General features: G+C 40.7%; 1 long non-coding RNA gene across 1 annotated transcript; it reads right to left on the reverse strand.

Annotated features, from left to right (window-relative positions):
- Positions 1–783: 783 nt before the first annotated feature.
- On the reverse strand, positions 784–1,445 carry LOC136205600 (uncharacterized). Its single transcript, XR_010676034.1, has 2 exons — positions 1,072–1,445; positions 784–988 (listed from the first exon to the last, which is right to left on the reverse strand). It is a non-coding gene; the product is annotated as an uncharacterized lncRNA (long non-coding RNA).
- Positions 1,446–16,057: the final 14,612 nt, after the last annotated feature.

The raw sequence follows: 16,057 nt of genomic DNA on the forward strand, positions 1-16,057 counted from the left end.
TCCCAGATTGTTGATTTTTGCAGTTTTGAGAAATTGAGGAATTTGAAAGTGAGCAAACGTGGAGCTGATAGTTCAAATTCTCCTTTTATTATAATAATAAAACTCTTCTTTCTATATAAAAGGTAAGACTGGAGATTGGACCAATTATTTAACACAAGAAATGGGTGGGTGCCCATTTGGACCAAATTGTGGAGCAGAAAATGAGCGGCTCAGGCTTCTCCTTTATCAGATCAAAATCATACTAGGATTAATATTCATTTTTAACTTTAAGAAAGACTAAATTTATCCTATTCATTCATTACTTGTCCATAAATAAATTAAGCTCTAATGTGTAAGGGCTAATTAACCAACCCAATTATTTCCTCCAATCTAATTCAATCAGCTCATATATTTCATACTAATATTTTATGATTTGGGTTGGATTGATTTGAATTGGAATAAATATAAATTAATTAATTGGGTTGAGTTAGACTGAATAATCAATTGGTTTCCAGATGTAAAATAAAATTTACAATGGTTGGATATATGTCATAATTATTTATTTTCTTACATGAATTGAATATACTCCAGTAATTACTTTATAGAATCATCAGCTTGATAGCAGGATTAGTTAATGGATTTGGATACTCTCAAGTTTGATTTCAATTTAATATGTCTTATTTAATATATATTTTAACTATATATTAGTTACAAAGTAAGAATAGAAATTTGATTATTTAATAAATAAATAGTTGATAGTAGAAGTTATTGCAAGGAAAATAGAAAAAAGAGAGGCATACTAGCTTAAACTAAATACGTATTTTATTGATGATTAGGCGAAGCCTAAAAAGAGAGAACAAGAAGCAAAGTTATATATTAATAAGGGAAGACATTGATATGAATCACCATGAATTAAATTTAACTAATTAACTGATTAATTCATGGCTACTTCAGTTCTTCCAAATTCTTGTATATCTGCTCATTTTGTTGCGGGTTTGCTTCCGGTTGCCTGTACATATTATATATATTATTAGAATAAAACAATTATAATGATATTAATAGGAAAGCATAAGGATGATATTAACATAGTACCTTCTTCCTAGGCTCCCGGGGCTTCCGTTCGGCCATTTTAGGGGCGGAATTGGAGGCCGGAGCTTTGGGTGCAGTTGTGCTTGTTTTCTTCACCTGAGTAGTGGGTTGAGCAGCAGGTTTAGCGGCAGGTTTCTCAGCTTTCATTGATGCCATTTTTTTTTTTATGTAGCCTAAAGCAGAGCTGTATAAGGTTTCTTATAGGTTGCTTGCTTTGGGTTTGAGTTGAATTAGCTCCAGTTAAGAAGTCATATTTATAGATGGATGTTGGAGTTCTTGAGAAATGTGAAAATGGAATCAAAATTACATCAAATGGATGAAGAGAGAGGTAAGATGGTGGGCTTATTATTTTGGAATGGAATAAACAAAAATGTAGTTGCTGCTGCATCTGATGCCATGGCAGGGCATATATTTATGTATATATGCTAGACTCACATTATTTGATGCTTATTTCAACTATTAACTTCCATTCAATTCCGTTCATTTTATGTGAAAAACATAAATTACCAAATCAATTCCCAAGAATTACTCCAAAAATAAAAATTGAAAATACCCTATATTGATATTGATGTATAAAAATATTAGATATTAAATACATTTAAACCTAGCGTGAGAATAGAAATTTAGAAATGAAGAATCAGCATGTATGAATATTCTTCTTAAAATTGTTTCTATTGATGATAATCTCTCAAGATACAATAGAATACGTAGACGAATTCTAATTGTAAACCGAAATAAGAAGCAAGAATAGGTAAACACGGGCATTTTTAGAGAGCAAAAAATTTCGGATTTTTTAGTGTGTTTTCCATCTATTCGAATTGAAATAAATAAACACGAAAATTAGTGAGGGTTGTAAATATTTTTTTGAATGATTTAAAAAAATGAATTCATTAAATATGAATATTACTCTACCAAAGCTATACCACAAAAATAAAAATGTAAATTGTTAACAAATAAAAATTACGGGCCCAAGCAAAATAGGAAACTCATTTCAATCCCACATTCATGTCGCCCTGACGTGCATATGCGCTCCCAAACTGGTGGGACTTTGATTGCACCCATGCACGTGAGAGATAGAGCTTATTATTAGTTAAAACTTTATAAAGGCTAATTCTATATTAATGTTCTGGTTTGAGCAATTTCTCATTCATCACTGGAAAGTTCTCATGGTGTATAATACATTAACAAACTTCAACTTTTTGGAAACTCTGTTATCTATTATTAGTTTGAAGCCATTTGCTTATGTGTTATTTTTATTCCATCAATATCATGTCAAAAACCAATTGAACTAAAAGTTTAAGTTGATAGTTAAAGGTCCAATTCATATCAATATCTGATATACCCCCGCACACGAATGCCAACTGGGCTTGAAGCGTGCACAATACCATGTCCTACAATTAAATCAACAAATGAGGTTGCCAGAATTCGAACCTTTGATCACTTGGTCAAAGAAGTTTTGATACCATGTCATGGAACCGTTTGAACTAAAAGTCGAAGCTGATAGTTAAAGCTCGAAAATAGCTTTTATATTAACAGTTATGTGTTGTCATCTATTTTTATTTTTATTTTTAGTTTAATTCATGATACTTTTTATTTTAACTGATCCACTATTGTGGTTTTTAGTTAAGCTTTTTTACGTTTTGATGTACTTAGCATTTTTGTGTGTTTTTGTATTGTTTTTGTGTTCTTATATATAGTGATTTTAGTGAAAAGATTGAGTACAAATGAGTCGGGAGGTAAAATGGGAGCCAAAAAATCATTTTTTTTGGAAGATATCAGGTCCATCTCGTCGAGATAACTAGACGACATATTATTATGATTTCTGGCAGCTTTGACATGTTTTCATATTTTGGCCATATTCTTTCATACAAGCTCATTTGGTGATTGAAAATATTGTGGAAAATTAAGACAGACAAACAATTTAGTAATAATAGTAAGTGTTAATTTCATATAAGTGCCTTGTGGTTTCACTTTTTTGCAGATAGGTTCTTGTGCTTTGTTTTTTAGCAAATAAAGGATTGTACTTTTCTCTCTTTACGGAATTGAGGAAGAGACACAAACGAAGTCAGAATCGATGATGTGTCCAATGGCAGTTTTGCCATTTTAAAAAATTGGTATATATTAACCTTTCAAATTTATATACCGATTTTTTAAAATGACAAAATTGCCCTTGGACACGTCATCGGTTCTGACTCCGTTTGTGTCTCTTCCTCAATTCCGCAAACAGAGAAAAGTACAATCCTTTATTTGCTCAAAAACAAAGTACAAAAATCAATCTGCAAAAAAGTGAAACCACAGAGCACTTATATGAAATTAACCCTAATAGTAATTTCCAAACTTGAACTCTAACATGGTGGAAATATTTTCACAAGTTGATGAATTTGTTAAAATCTAAGATTCCTTTTCCACTTCCATACATTTTCAACTCCTAAAATGTTAAAATTTGATGACACTCTGTTTAAAGCTTAATTTGGGGAACATTAAAATATTTTGGGTTTGATTTCATATGTGATTTCTACCTATAAAAGAAGGTATTTGAGATGCATTGAAAGATAATCCTTACACACAATTATTACACCATTAACACACTAAACCTAGGCTTATTTCTTGATGAGGGCATCCTTTCACTAAGCCCAAATCCGGATCAAGGCGGAACATGGGAGAATCTACCAAAGGAAGGCGAGAGCCAAGGCCATCAATAGAGCACGCGGGGCATACCTAGCAAGACGCGAAGCGTGGCGAGCCCCGTCATCCCAGGAGTGTCAGGCAACTCAGGGACGCGGGGCGTCCCGACCAGTACGCGGGGCGCGAGTAGCAACTCTGAACGAGAATCATCTCAGGAGGTCACATACGCGGGGCGTACGCCCTGGACGCCCCGCGTAGAGTCCAACCCGCAGAACCACAAAGTTCAAGAGTCCAACTACGCGGGACGTAGTCTCGTAGATGCCACGCGTAAGGAACATCATCTAGCGTCCCCAAGTTCAGAGACTCAAATACGCGGGGCGTAATCCTTGGGGTACGAGGCGTACTCTGCTGGGAGGATACTTCTCCCCCAAGTTCTTGCTAAGAGGGGGACCATTACTGTTGGTGTTTATTTACTGTTTTGCCACCAACCCCTTATTACTAAACTACCATGAACTCTCTCCTTACCTATCCTACCCTTATGAACATGTTTTGCCCAAAACCCTATTCATGGGTTTTTGGTCTTTTCCCTTGTTATTTTGGGGAGTATTTAAACCCTCCTCTTGTAATGTTTCCTAACTTTTGATGAATTAAAACTTAAGCCTCCATTGGAGCAAGGATTTCTATCCATTTGGGTTTATTCAACCTTCTAGTTTAGCTAGAGAAGATTGTATTCTTTGTTGGTTTACAATTAAAACCTTCAGTCGATTTCAATCTACATCAGTTGGTATCAGAGCCGAGTCGTTTTCCTTCCCGAAGACTTCTTCTCGGAAATGGTTCAACCAGGTATCACAAACGAAGCCACTTGAACCACGGAACAAAGAGTTGAAGCGTTAGAAGGCAAGGTGGAGCATCTAACGGAATCTCTAAAGGCGTTGGACGAGAGACATGCTATGAGTACCCGAGATATCCTTCTCGCCATTGAAGGGTTAAAGCTTGAAGGTCGAAACAATCAAGTTCTCCTCACCGGCGGCAAGACGAGCAAGCCTTCCCTCTACTTGATCAATAACCGACACCGCCACCAAGGAGAACTTATGCACCCCAAACCATGGACCTTCGGGTTCAAGAGGTAAGGCGGACTAATCCCGTAATCATTAGAAATGCAGATAGTGATAGTGATGGGGACTTGTTTGATGATTACGATATGCTTGGGATTGCTAGGAATATGGGGAGTAGGATTGATGATAATGCCATGTATGATAGACCTAGACATGATGTGCATGTGAATGATGTTGTAGGTGGTTATGAGAGGGAGAATGTTGGTTTGAATAACCCATATGTGGGTCGGGGTAAAGAAAGAGGCGGATGTAGGGCCAAACCGAATATGAGGATGGGGTACGGTGGAAACTTTGTGAGGGATGACGCCTTCAAATTGAAAGTTGACTTACCGTCATTTGGAGGAGAACTCGACATAGAGGGTTTCCTCGATTGGTTGCTAGAGGTGGAACGGTTCTTTGATTACGCGAGAATACCGGAGGATCGGAAAGTCTGTTTAGTAGCTTACCGGTTGAAAGGAGGAGCTTCGGTTTGGTGGGATAATATGAAGGAAGGGAGAAGAAGAGGAGGAAGAGAGCCGATTAGATCTTGGATTAGAATGAAATCGATGTTGCGGGAGAGATTTCTACCACCTGACTACGAGCAATACATTTACAGTTCGTATCGGAATTGCTAACAAGGTGCAAGGAGTGTGCACGAATACACCTCGGAGTTCTTGCGGCTTTCGGCAAGGGCTAACTTGTCGGAAACTGAAATCCAAAAGAGTTCAAGGTATCTTGAAGGATTGAGGTACAACATCCAAAATCGAATTGGGACGCAAATGGTGATTCGGGTGCAAGACGCCCGTAATTTAGCATAAAGGCCGAGGCACAGTTGAGTTTGAGGGGGCATGAAGGCTATAGGAGGGCCGGGACTGAAAGTACTTATGGAGGGAGAGGAGCTCCCAAGGGGATTGATAAGGGTAAGGGAATTGCAAGTTCAAGCGATTCCAAGGCCCCAAGTGCGGGAAAAGCACCTAGCGGAGATGTGAGGCCTTTTAAGGTGACACAACCCCCTAGGGGCAACAATCCCTATGCTAGACCGGCTCCATTCAAATGTTTCCGATGCAATGAGATGGGTCACCATTCTAATAAGTGTCCCAAGAGGAGAAGTGCTAATACGGTTGAGCGATATGAAGATGATGATGATTATGATGATGAATGGGATGTTTGTTGTGACCCCATTGATGATGAGTATGAGGGAGAGTATGAAGGGGGGCGGGCCATACATGTTGTGAGAAGACTCTTGATCTTGAGTAGAGTGGAGGCGGACCAAAGACATCAATTATTCCGAACTCGATGTCTAGTGCAAGGTGTGAAATGTAATATGATCATCGACAGTGGCAGCCAAGAGAACATCATTAGCGACACCGCGGCTAAGAGGTTTTGGTTGGTGATTGAGGCGCACCCTAGTCCGTATAGTGTGGGGTGGATCAAGAACGTGGGAGAGATGAAAGTCACCCAAAGGTGTAGGGTTCCTCTTGAGATAGGGGAGTACCAGGATGAGGTTTATTGTGACATTGTGGAGATGGATGCTTGCCATCTATTGTTGGGACGTCCATGGCAATTTGATAGAGATGCTACCCATTCCGGAAGAATGAACACCTATCGGTTTGTGAAGGACGGGGTTCGTTATGTGCTTCCGCCTCTTGTAGGGGAATCCAAAGGCAAGGAGAAATCTACGTTGATCGTTTGCCCAACTCACAAGGCGTTTATCAACGAGTGTGAGGAAAGTCAGACGGTCTATATAGTGATGGTGAAATCTAGCACACTGTCGCAGAGGTTAGGTAGCGAGGGGTAAGAAGTTCCGGAAGAAGTTGGAAAGTTGCTTAATGAGTTCTGTGATGTATTTTCGGAGGAGTTACCATATGGACTACCACCCCTACGGGACATCCAACACCATTATCGATCTTGTGCCGGGAGCTAGTTTACCTAGTCTTCCTCATTACCGGATGAGTCCCAAAGAGAGTGAAGTGATGAAGGAGAAGGTGGAAGAGTTGATAAGAATGGGCTATGTTAGGGAGAGCATGAGTCCATGTGCGGTACCGACTTTGTTGACACCCAAGAAAGATGGGACGTGGAGGATGTGTGTGGACAGCCGAGCCATCAACAAGATCACTATTCGGTACAAGTTCCCGATTCCCTGACTTGACGACATGCTTGATCAATTGAGTGGGTCCAAGGTCTTTTCCAAGATTGATTTGAGGAGTGGGTACCACCAAATCCGGATCAAAGCGGGAGATGAATGGAAGATGGTGTTTAAGACGCGTGATGGGTTGTATGAGTGGCTAGTGATGCCATTCGGGATGACCAATGCACCAAGCACTTTCATGAGGTTGATGAACCAAGTATTGCGTCCGGTGATTGGAAAGTTTGTGGTGGTCTACTTTGATGATATCCTCATCCATAGTAAGACGTTGGAAGAACATGTGGAGCACTTGAGGACCGTACTAGCTTTTCTCCGGGAGAACCAACTCTTCGCCAACACTAAGAAGTGTCACTTTGTGATGGAGAGCTTGGTGTTTCTCGGGTATGTGGTCAGTGGGAATGGTATCCGGGTTGATGAAGAGAAAGTTAGAGCTATTTAGGAGTGGCCGACTCCAAAGACCGTTGGGGATATTAGAAGCTTTCACGGGTTGGCTACTTTCTATAGACGGTTCATCCGGAATTTCAGTGCTATTGTGGCTCCAATGACTGAGTGTTTGAAGAAGGTAGGGGCTTCAAGTGGGGAGATGAACAAGAGAGTAGTTTCGCATTGATAAAGGAGAAACTAAGCACCGCTCCGGTGTTAGCATTCCTAGATTTTGATAAGCTTTTCGAAGTTGAGTGTGATGCGAGTGGAGTAGGAGTTGGGGGAGTATTAATGCAAGAGAAGAGGCCCGTAGCTTAATTCAGTGAGAAGTTGTGTGATTCAAGACAGAAGTGGGCCACCTATGACAAGGAGTTTTATGCGGTAGTGCGGGCTCTCAAGACTTGGGAGCACTATCTCATCGGGAAGGAGTTTATGTTGTACACCGACCACCAAGCCCTCAAATACTTGGGAAGTCAAAAGCAACTCTGGAGCTCCATTCATGATAGATGGTCCGCTTTCGTGGATAAGTTCCCTTATCAACTTCTTCACAAAGCGGGTCAACAAAATAAGGTGGCAGATGCCTTGAGCCGAAGGATAGCCCTCTTGAAAACAGTGGCCTTGGAGTTAGTGGATTTTGAGCACATCAAGGGAGAATATGAGGAGGATCCGGACTTTGGTCTTGAATAGGAGAAGTGTAAAAGAGGTACCGAAGAGAGTGGGTATCAATTAGTGGATGGGTTTCTCATGAGGGGTAGCCAATTGTGCCTTCCAAACACGTCCATACGGGAAAGAGTGATCCGAGAGTTACACGGAGGGGTAGCCAATTGTGCCTTCCAAACACGTCCATACGGGAAAGAGTGATCCGAGAGTTACACGGAGGGGTGTTGGGGGGACATTTTGGAAGGGACAAAACCTTTGAAGCGGTTAGCTCCCGTTACTATTGGCCTAGAGTAAGGAGGGACGTGGCCTACATCATGGAGCGATGTGAGGCGTGCCAAACATCCAAGGGGTATGCTACTAATGCCAGATTACGTATACATGTCCCAGTCCCGGAGACCATTTGGGAAGATCTCTCCATGGACTTTGTGTTGGGGCTGCCGAGGACTCAAAGGGGTATGGACTCCATCTTTGTAATGGTGGACAGATTCTCGAAAATGGCCCACTTTATCCCATGTAGGAAGACTAATGACGCCACCGCCATCGCCAAGTTGTTCTTCCATGAGGTTGTGAGACTACATGGGGTTCCAAAGAGCATAGTGTCGGATAGGGACACGAAGTTTGTAAGCCACTTTTGGCGTACTCTTTGGGCCATTCTTAGAACCATATTGAAGTTTAGCACCACAGCCCACCCCCAAACGGATGGACAGACCGAAGCGGTAAACCGGACTTTGGGAAATTTATTGAGAAGCAAATACCGAGACAAACCTAAGATGTGGGATTATGTGCCAGCCCAAGCCGAATTTGCCTACAACTCTATCGTGAGTTCCACTACCGGGAAGTCCCCTTTCGAGATAGTATACACCAAGGCACCCAACCACTCACTTGATTTGAGCGAAGTACCCAAGGGGGAAAAGAAGAGCGTAGCCGCACATAACTTGGCCAAGGACTATCATAAAATGCACCAAGAAGTCCGACATAGCATTGAGAAGAAGAATAGTCGGGTCAAAGCCGAGGTGGATGAACACCGAAGGGATGTACAATTTGAGGTGGGGGATGAGGTGATGGTGTACTTGGGAAAAGAACGTATTATGCATGCCCCAAGTAGCAAGTTGAAGCCGAGGAAGTATGGCCCCTACCGGATCACAAAGAAGATTAGTGCCAACGTGTACCAACTAACCCTCCCCAATTGGCTTGGGAAAAATGTCTTATTCTTTTAATGTGCAGGACCTTAGCTTGTGGAAGCCGGAGGGAACGTTGCCAACCAAGGCCTCGGAGGCGGAGTCCGACTCTATCCAAGAAGGGGAGAATGATAAGGGCATCCTTTCACTAAGCCCATATCCGGATCAAGGCAGAACATGGGAGAATCCACCAAAGGAAGGTGAGAGCCAAGGCCATCAACAGAGCACGCGGGGCGTACCTAGTAAGACGCAAAGCGTGGCGAGCCCCATCATCTCAGGAGTGTCAGGCAACTCAGGGACGCGAGGCGTCCCGACTAGTATGCGGGGTGCGAGTTGCAACTCTGAGAGAGAATCATCTCAGGAGGTCACATACGCGGGGCGTACGCCCTGGACGCCACGCGTGGAGTCCAACCCGTAGAACCACAAAGTTCAGGAGTCCAACTACGCGGTGCATAGTCTCGTAGACGCCACGTGTAAGGAACATCAACTAGCGTCCCCAAGTTCAGAAACTCAAATACGCGGGGCGTAATCCTTGGGGTGCGAGGCGTACTCTGCTGGGAGGATACTTCTCCCCCAAGTTCTTGCCAAGAGGGGGACCATTACTGTTGGTGTTTATTTACTGTTTTGCCACCAACCCCTTATTACTAAACTACCATGAACTCTCTCCTTGCCTATCCTACCCTTATGAACATGTTTTGCCCAAAACCCTATTCATGGGGTTTTGGTCTTTTCTCTTGTTATTTTGGGAAGTATTTAAACCCTCCTCTTTGTAATGCTTCCTAACTTTTGATGAATTAAAACTTAAGCCTCCATTGGAGTAAAGATTTCTATCCATTTGGGTTTATTCAACCTTCTATTTTAGCTAGAGAAGATTGTATTCTTTGTTGGTTTACGATTAAAACCTTCAGTCGATTTCAATCTACATCATTTCTCTCCCTTATTATAATTAGTTTTCTGATTCTTTCTTGAAGATTCAGCAGTATATGCTATTATTGTTATAATTTATGTTCACAGTTACAGTTTTTTTATGTCGTTTTAGTTTTTTTAAATTTTTTATTTTTATATGTAGGTTTTTCCAGTGTATTTTTGCAATATTGTTTTTTAAAATTTATAGTAAATGAGAAGTCTAGTATTCATATAAATAAATTTAATTATAAGTTATAAATTTTTTTAAAAAAAAAATTGTATAGAAAGTTGAAATTTATGAGAAAAGTATGAATAGTTAATTAATTATTTTAATAATTAAATCATATTGTATAGGTTTTAATGAATTTTTTTAATGAATTTTTTTAAATAACAAATAGAAAAACAACGATAAAAGTAGTAAAAACAATGGTAAAAGTAGTATATATGGTATACTTTATCTTGATCGTTATTGGATCATGGTATATCCAACGGTGAACACAAAAAATAATTTCAGCATTTTGGTAGAAACAAAAATAACAAGAAATAAAATAATAAAAGAAGACAGCTATCTAAAATATAAAAATCTTAAATTCTTAAAATGAGTACGACACCGAACGCGTCTTCTCTTCTTCGCGACTAAGAGGGGATATGCCCTAACTCCACCGGCAGCTGCTCCCCAGCGGCGATCAGCGGTTCTCCTCTCTCCACCGGCGGTTTCTCTTCTCTCCGCTCGTGGTCCACCAGTCACTCCAGCGATTGCCATGCGGTTTCGTTTTCAGGAGGAGGTGATTTCCCAGCGGTTTCTCTTCTCTCCTCTCCTCATCTCGCCGGTGTTGCTTTTCCGTCGTTCATCTCGCCGGTGAAGCTCGTTGGTTCTTGATTGGAGGCTTCCATCGATTTCTGCCTGGTGAGTTATATTTTCTATCCACTGCTGTTGTTGCCTGCTGTGCTATTCTGTTCTTGGTTATTGGAATTATTTTGTGAGATTTCTATCCTATGTTTTTCTTGTTGGTTATCTTTTTGTGTGTTGGTTATTGAAATTGTTATGTGAGATGCGCTGATTCCTTCGTGGTTTTCTACTGCTATTTGGTTAAATTGTTCTTAGTTGATTGATTTGTTTTCAATGGCTGTGCAATCGAAAGATTATCTACGGATTGAAGTTCTCTTCAATCCAAAGCTTAGGTATGCTTCTAGTACTGTGCTTCCTACTCTTTCTAATGCTTCCAAGCCATCGTTCTCTGCGGTTCTTACTTCAAATTTACCGATTGTTCCTTCCTCGTCTGCTAAAATCTCTGATATCGGGGGATTAAAGTCGATTCGGATTTCACAAGCTGCGTATGAGAGGCGTTTAGCACTTTGTGCACATTCTTTGATTGGTAGGCTCATCCTTTGAAAGGAGGATTCTCCATGGAAGGTTGCAGATCTAAAGATATGTCTCTCGAAGATTTGGAGACTTGATGTGCGATGGAGACTTATTGCAATAGGTAGAGGTTATTTTCAGGTTGTTTTGCCAATAAGGGAAGCGCATGATTTGGTGGTTGATCGATGGGTTATTAATGTTCAGCCGGGTACATTCCGTTTGCAACCATGGGTTTCAGATTTTGATCCGTTTGCGATGAAATCAACCAATGCACAGGTTTGGGTTCGTCTTTACTCACTCCCGTGGGAAAATTGGGATTCACAGATTCTTGCGGATATTGCTAAAGGAATTGGAGGGCTTATCAGATTTGATAGGCCTACCTTGGAAGGGGATTTTGGTCACTTTGCAAGAATGCTTTTGGATGTGGATATGGCCGGGGACTTGCCGACTCAATTAGGGATTGAAAGGGCGTGTAAGAATTTTTTGATTGATGTGGTGTATGAAAAATTGCCAAATTTTTGTAAAGTTTGCTCCAATATCGGGTATATGGCATATGAGTGTAAAAAGAACAAAAAACCGGTGGAGCATCGGCATGTTGTGCATTCTTGAAGGAACTCTCCTTCACCTCTGAATGATAGGAATCAAGGAAATTGTGAGCTAGCTCCAGTTTCTAATCCAATTGCCACAGTTGTTACTACTTTGCGTTCCTCTGAAGTTGTTGAAGCTGTTGTTCCTGGTTTGGTGGATCAAAGAAATAGTTTATTTACAGGAAGTCCTACGGGTGTTATTGATTCAGCTGAGGTGATTGAGCGGGCTGATTCCTCAGGTAATGCGAATATCTTGCCATCTAAATCTCTATTATGGGCGGACTTAGTAGAATTGGATGGGGAACCATGGCATACTGTTTGTGCGTCTCGGCCTAGTAAGAATGTGTGTACGGTTTCAGTGACTTCTTCCACTCGGGCTAAACGGGTCAGCAAGCCACCTGCTCGGTTTAAATAAAGGTGATTTATTGGAATTGTAGGGGCCTCCTCGACCCTAATACTCAGAGGTACGTTAGGGATTTATGTAATTGTCACAAGCCTGATTTTTTGTGTTTAGCTGAACCTATGGTGGATTTTGTTTCTATTAGTCCAAGGTTTTGGACCAGTATTGGTATGGTTTTGGTTTCTACTAACCTTCGGGATATGCCTTCTTTATGGATTTTACGGAGTGTCAGCTTATCTTTTTCGGTTTCTGTTCTTCGCCAACATGAGCAATTTGTGGTTGTGAGTTTGGATTTTTAGGGTACTCAGCAATGCATTTGCTTTGTTTATGGCAGTATTTGGGCTAATCGTCGTGCTGGTTTTTTTTCGACTCTCAATGCTTTAAAGTCTGAGGTTGGGGGACAATGGATTTCGATTGGGGATTTTAATGCTGTGCTTGGGGCTCATGAAAAGACTGGTAGGCCTCCGAATCTGAGGTCGTGTCGTGAATTTAGAAGTTTTTTGGATGTGGGAGATTGGTTGGATGTCCTGGCCTCTGGTTGTTTTTACACTTGGTGCAATGGGGGGCAAGGTGTTGCGTGGGTGAGTAGTCGCTTGGATAGGGCGATTATTTCTTCGGATTTTGCGGATGCATGGGATTATAGTTGTGCGGGTCTTATGAAACATCATTCTGGTCATCATCCACTGTTGTTTTCTTACGCGATTGCACCCCGTGTTTTTGCTAGGTTTCGGTTCTAGAAGATGTGGATTGGTCATCCGGATCTTCGTTCGGTTATTAGTAATTATTGGGCTGGCTTATCTCCACCATTGGCTCCTATACCTCTGATTTTCTATAAGCTTCGAGGGCTCAGGCAGATTTTACGTTGTTGGAACAGATATGTATTTGGGAATTTTAACGTTAATATTGATTCTGCTCGCACGGATTTAGATAATATTCAGCATGAGATTGAGTTGTCTGGGTGGTCATCTGATATTTATTCTCGTGAGTTGGAAGCTCATTCGCGTTTGGATATGCACTTACTTCAGAAGGAGATTTTCTTAAGGGAGAAGAGTCGTGTGAGGTGGCTTACGAAAGGGGATTGCAACACTGGTTACTATCACAGGGTTGTTTCTATTCGCAAAGCTAATGCTGGGATTTCGACTTTGAATATTGATGGTGGGATTACCACGGATCCTATGGTAATTTCTAATCATGTTACTGAATGTTTTGCCTCTTTGTTTGCTGCTTCGTCTCAAGCTCCCGTGGACTTATCATTAGTTTTTGAGGTGGTGCCAAGGATGGTATCTGATTTGGAGAATGATTCATTAAGTGCTTGTCCGGAGGATTCCCTGATTAGACATACTGTGTTTAGTATGGATCCTTCTAGTTCTCCTGGTCCGACAGGTTTTACTGGTCAGTTTTTTCAGTCATTTTGGGATATTGTGGGCAAGGATGTGTGCAACATGGTTCGGTGGTTTTTTCAAAATGGGGTAATTACAACTGGAATTAACTCTAGTCTGATGGCACTCATTCCAAAAGGGGTCGTGGCTTCTTCGGTTGAGCAGTATAGGCCGATTGGTATGAGTAATTTTGTTTTCAAGATTATTTCCAAAATTTTAGCTGACAGGTTGGCTGTGATTGCTGGAAGAATTGTTTCGGATAATCAGTTTGGTTTTATTCAAGGTCGGCAAATTCACCAATGTATTGCTTTGGCTTCTGAGGGTGTTAATTCGCTTAATAAGAGGTGTTTTGGGGGGAATATGGGTTTGAAAGTGGATATTCGGAAAGCATTTGATACTTTGGATTGGAATTTCTTATTGGAGGCTCTTCAGGCTTTTGGGTTTTCTCTGACATTTTGAGATTGGATTCTTCATATTCTCTCGTCCGCTCGTATTTCAATTATGTCTGCTTCGGGCAGTAACGGGTATTTTGCTTGTTCTAGGGGTGTGCGCCAAGGAGATCCGCTTTCGCCTATTCTTTTTGGTTTGGCAGAAGATTTTTTGAGTATGCTAATTTTGAGTAGAGTTTCTGATGGTTCCTTATCCTCAATGCGTTATTCGGTTTCTTCATTGTTGCCATCTCATTTATTATATGCGGATGATATTCTCATCTTTTGTCGTGCTGTCATGGCTAATCTGAGGGTTTTAAATCAGATTTTTTCTACTTATGGGACTCTTTCGGGGCAGGTGGTTAGTTGGCAAAAGTCGGAGGTGTTTTTTGGAGATTCGGTTACCAACATACGTCGTTTGCGTCTTGCTGGTTTGATCGGTGTTAAAATTGGTTATCTTCCTTTTAAATATCTTGATGTTCCTATTTTCCGTGGTGCTCCGCGTACTCGGTACTTGGCGGGAATGGCAGATAAGGTATTGAATTGTTTTTCTCGTTGGGCTGGTAAATCTCTTTCAGAGGCGGGGAGGCTTGCTTTGGTTAATTCTATTGTTACGAGTTCTATGGTGCATTCGCTGATTGTTTACAAGTGGCCAGTTTGTTTGTTATTGAGGATTAGTAGGGCTATGCGGAATTTTATTTGGAATGGGTCTTCTTTTGAAAAGAAGTTAGTTTTGGTCCCTTGGCAATCTTGTTTCAAGCCTTTAAAGGGGGGGGGGGGGGTCTTGGGCTTAAGCATTTGAAAACTTTGAATCTGGCACTTTCAGGTAAGATGATTTGGGGTTTGATCTCTTCTAATACGCTTTGCTTTAAGACTCTTAGGTCACGTTTTTTGGGGGGCTCTAGCTTGCTTCGTTCGCGGGTTCTTCCATCCACGGTTTGGGCTTCTGTTAGGTCTGCGTATAGGGTCCTTCGTGATCATTCTTTTTGGATTCCAGGTAATTCTTCTGATTTGTTCTTTTGGACTTCGAAATGGATTCTTCCTCCACTTGTGGATCGTTTGGGTGAAGGAAAATAGGCTAACGTATAGCAGCGGAAATATAAAAATTTTAACCTATTTCCATTAACCCCAAGATCCGTTAACCGTTATTTCATACAAAGAGGGATAAGAAGAAATACCTTTTAGATGTTCTATCTACCGTTGCAAACGAAGTGCCCACAACTCTTACTTCGAGTTCCCGAGCACAAAACAAAACAACAGAAGATCAAGTTAGAATCAACCGTTTATTAACAACCAAAGTAGATTGTCTCTAATTAATCAACACAAGATCAAGGATAAAGAGAAAGAGATGAAAATCAATTGAACGGAAGGAAGCGGTGAAATCTCGTCCTCGGCTAGGGCGGTTCGAATTCTCTCTCCTGGAGTCAATAGTGAATTTCGAAAATCACATGGGGGTATTTATAATCTCTCTTGTATCTAATCCCTAGTTAGATAGAATTAGGTTACTGAATAGGAATTTAATTCGGAATAGAATTCTTAATTATTATCTATTAATATATCTAAATATAAAAGATAATAATAATAACCTTATTGGATAATAATGGAAGTAATTTAATCTAATTAAAACTCCTAACTTATTTATCCTTTAATTAATTTAATTCACAATCCCAATCTAATTAGAATTGATAAAATCAAATTAATTATTTATATATCTAGTATACATAAATTTCGACCCCCCTTGGTAATTGGGCCTTATTGGGCTCAATTGGGCTTCCGTCAATTAATTAGCATCTGTCTCTCTTT

This window comes from Euphorbia lathyris, chromosome 1, assembly GCF_963576675.1.
Source record: "Euphorbia lathyris chromosome 1, ddEupLath1.1, whole genome shotgun sequence".
Lineage (NCBI taxonomy): Eukaryota > Viridiplantae > Streptophyta > Magnoliopsida > Malpighiales > Euphorbiaceae > Euphorbia > Euphorbia lathyris.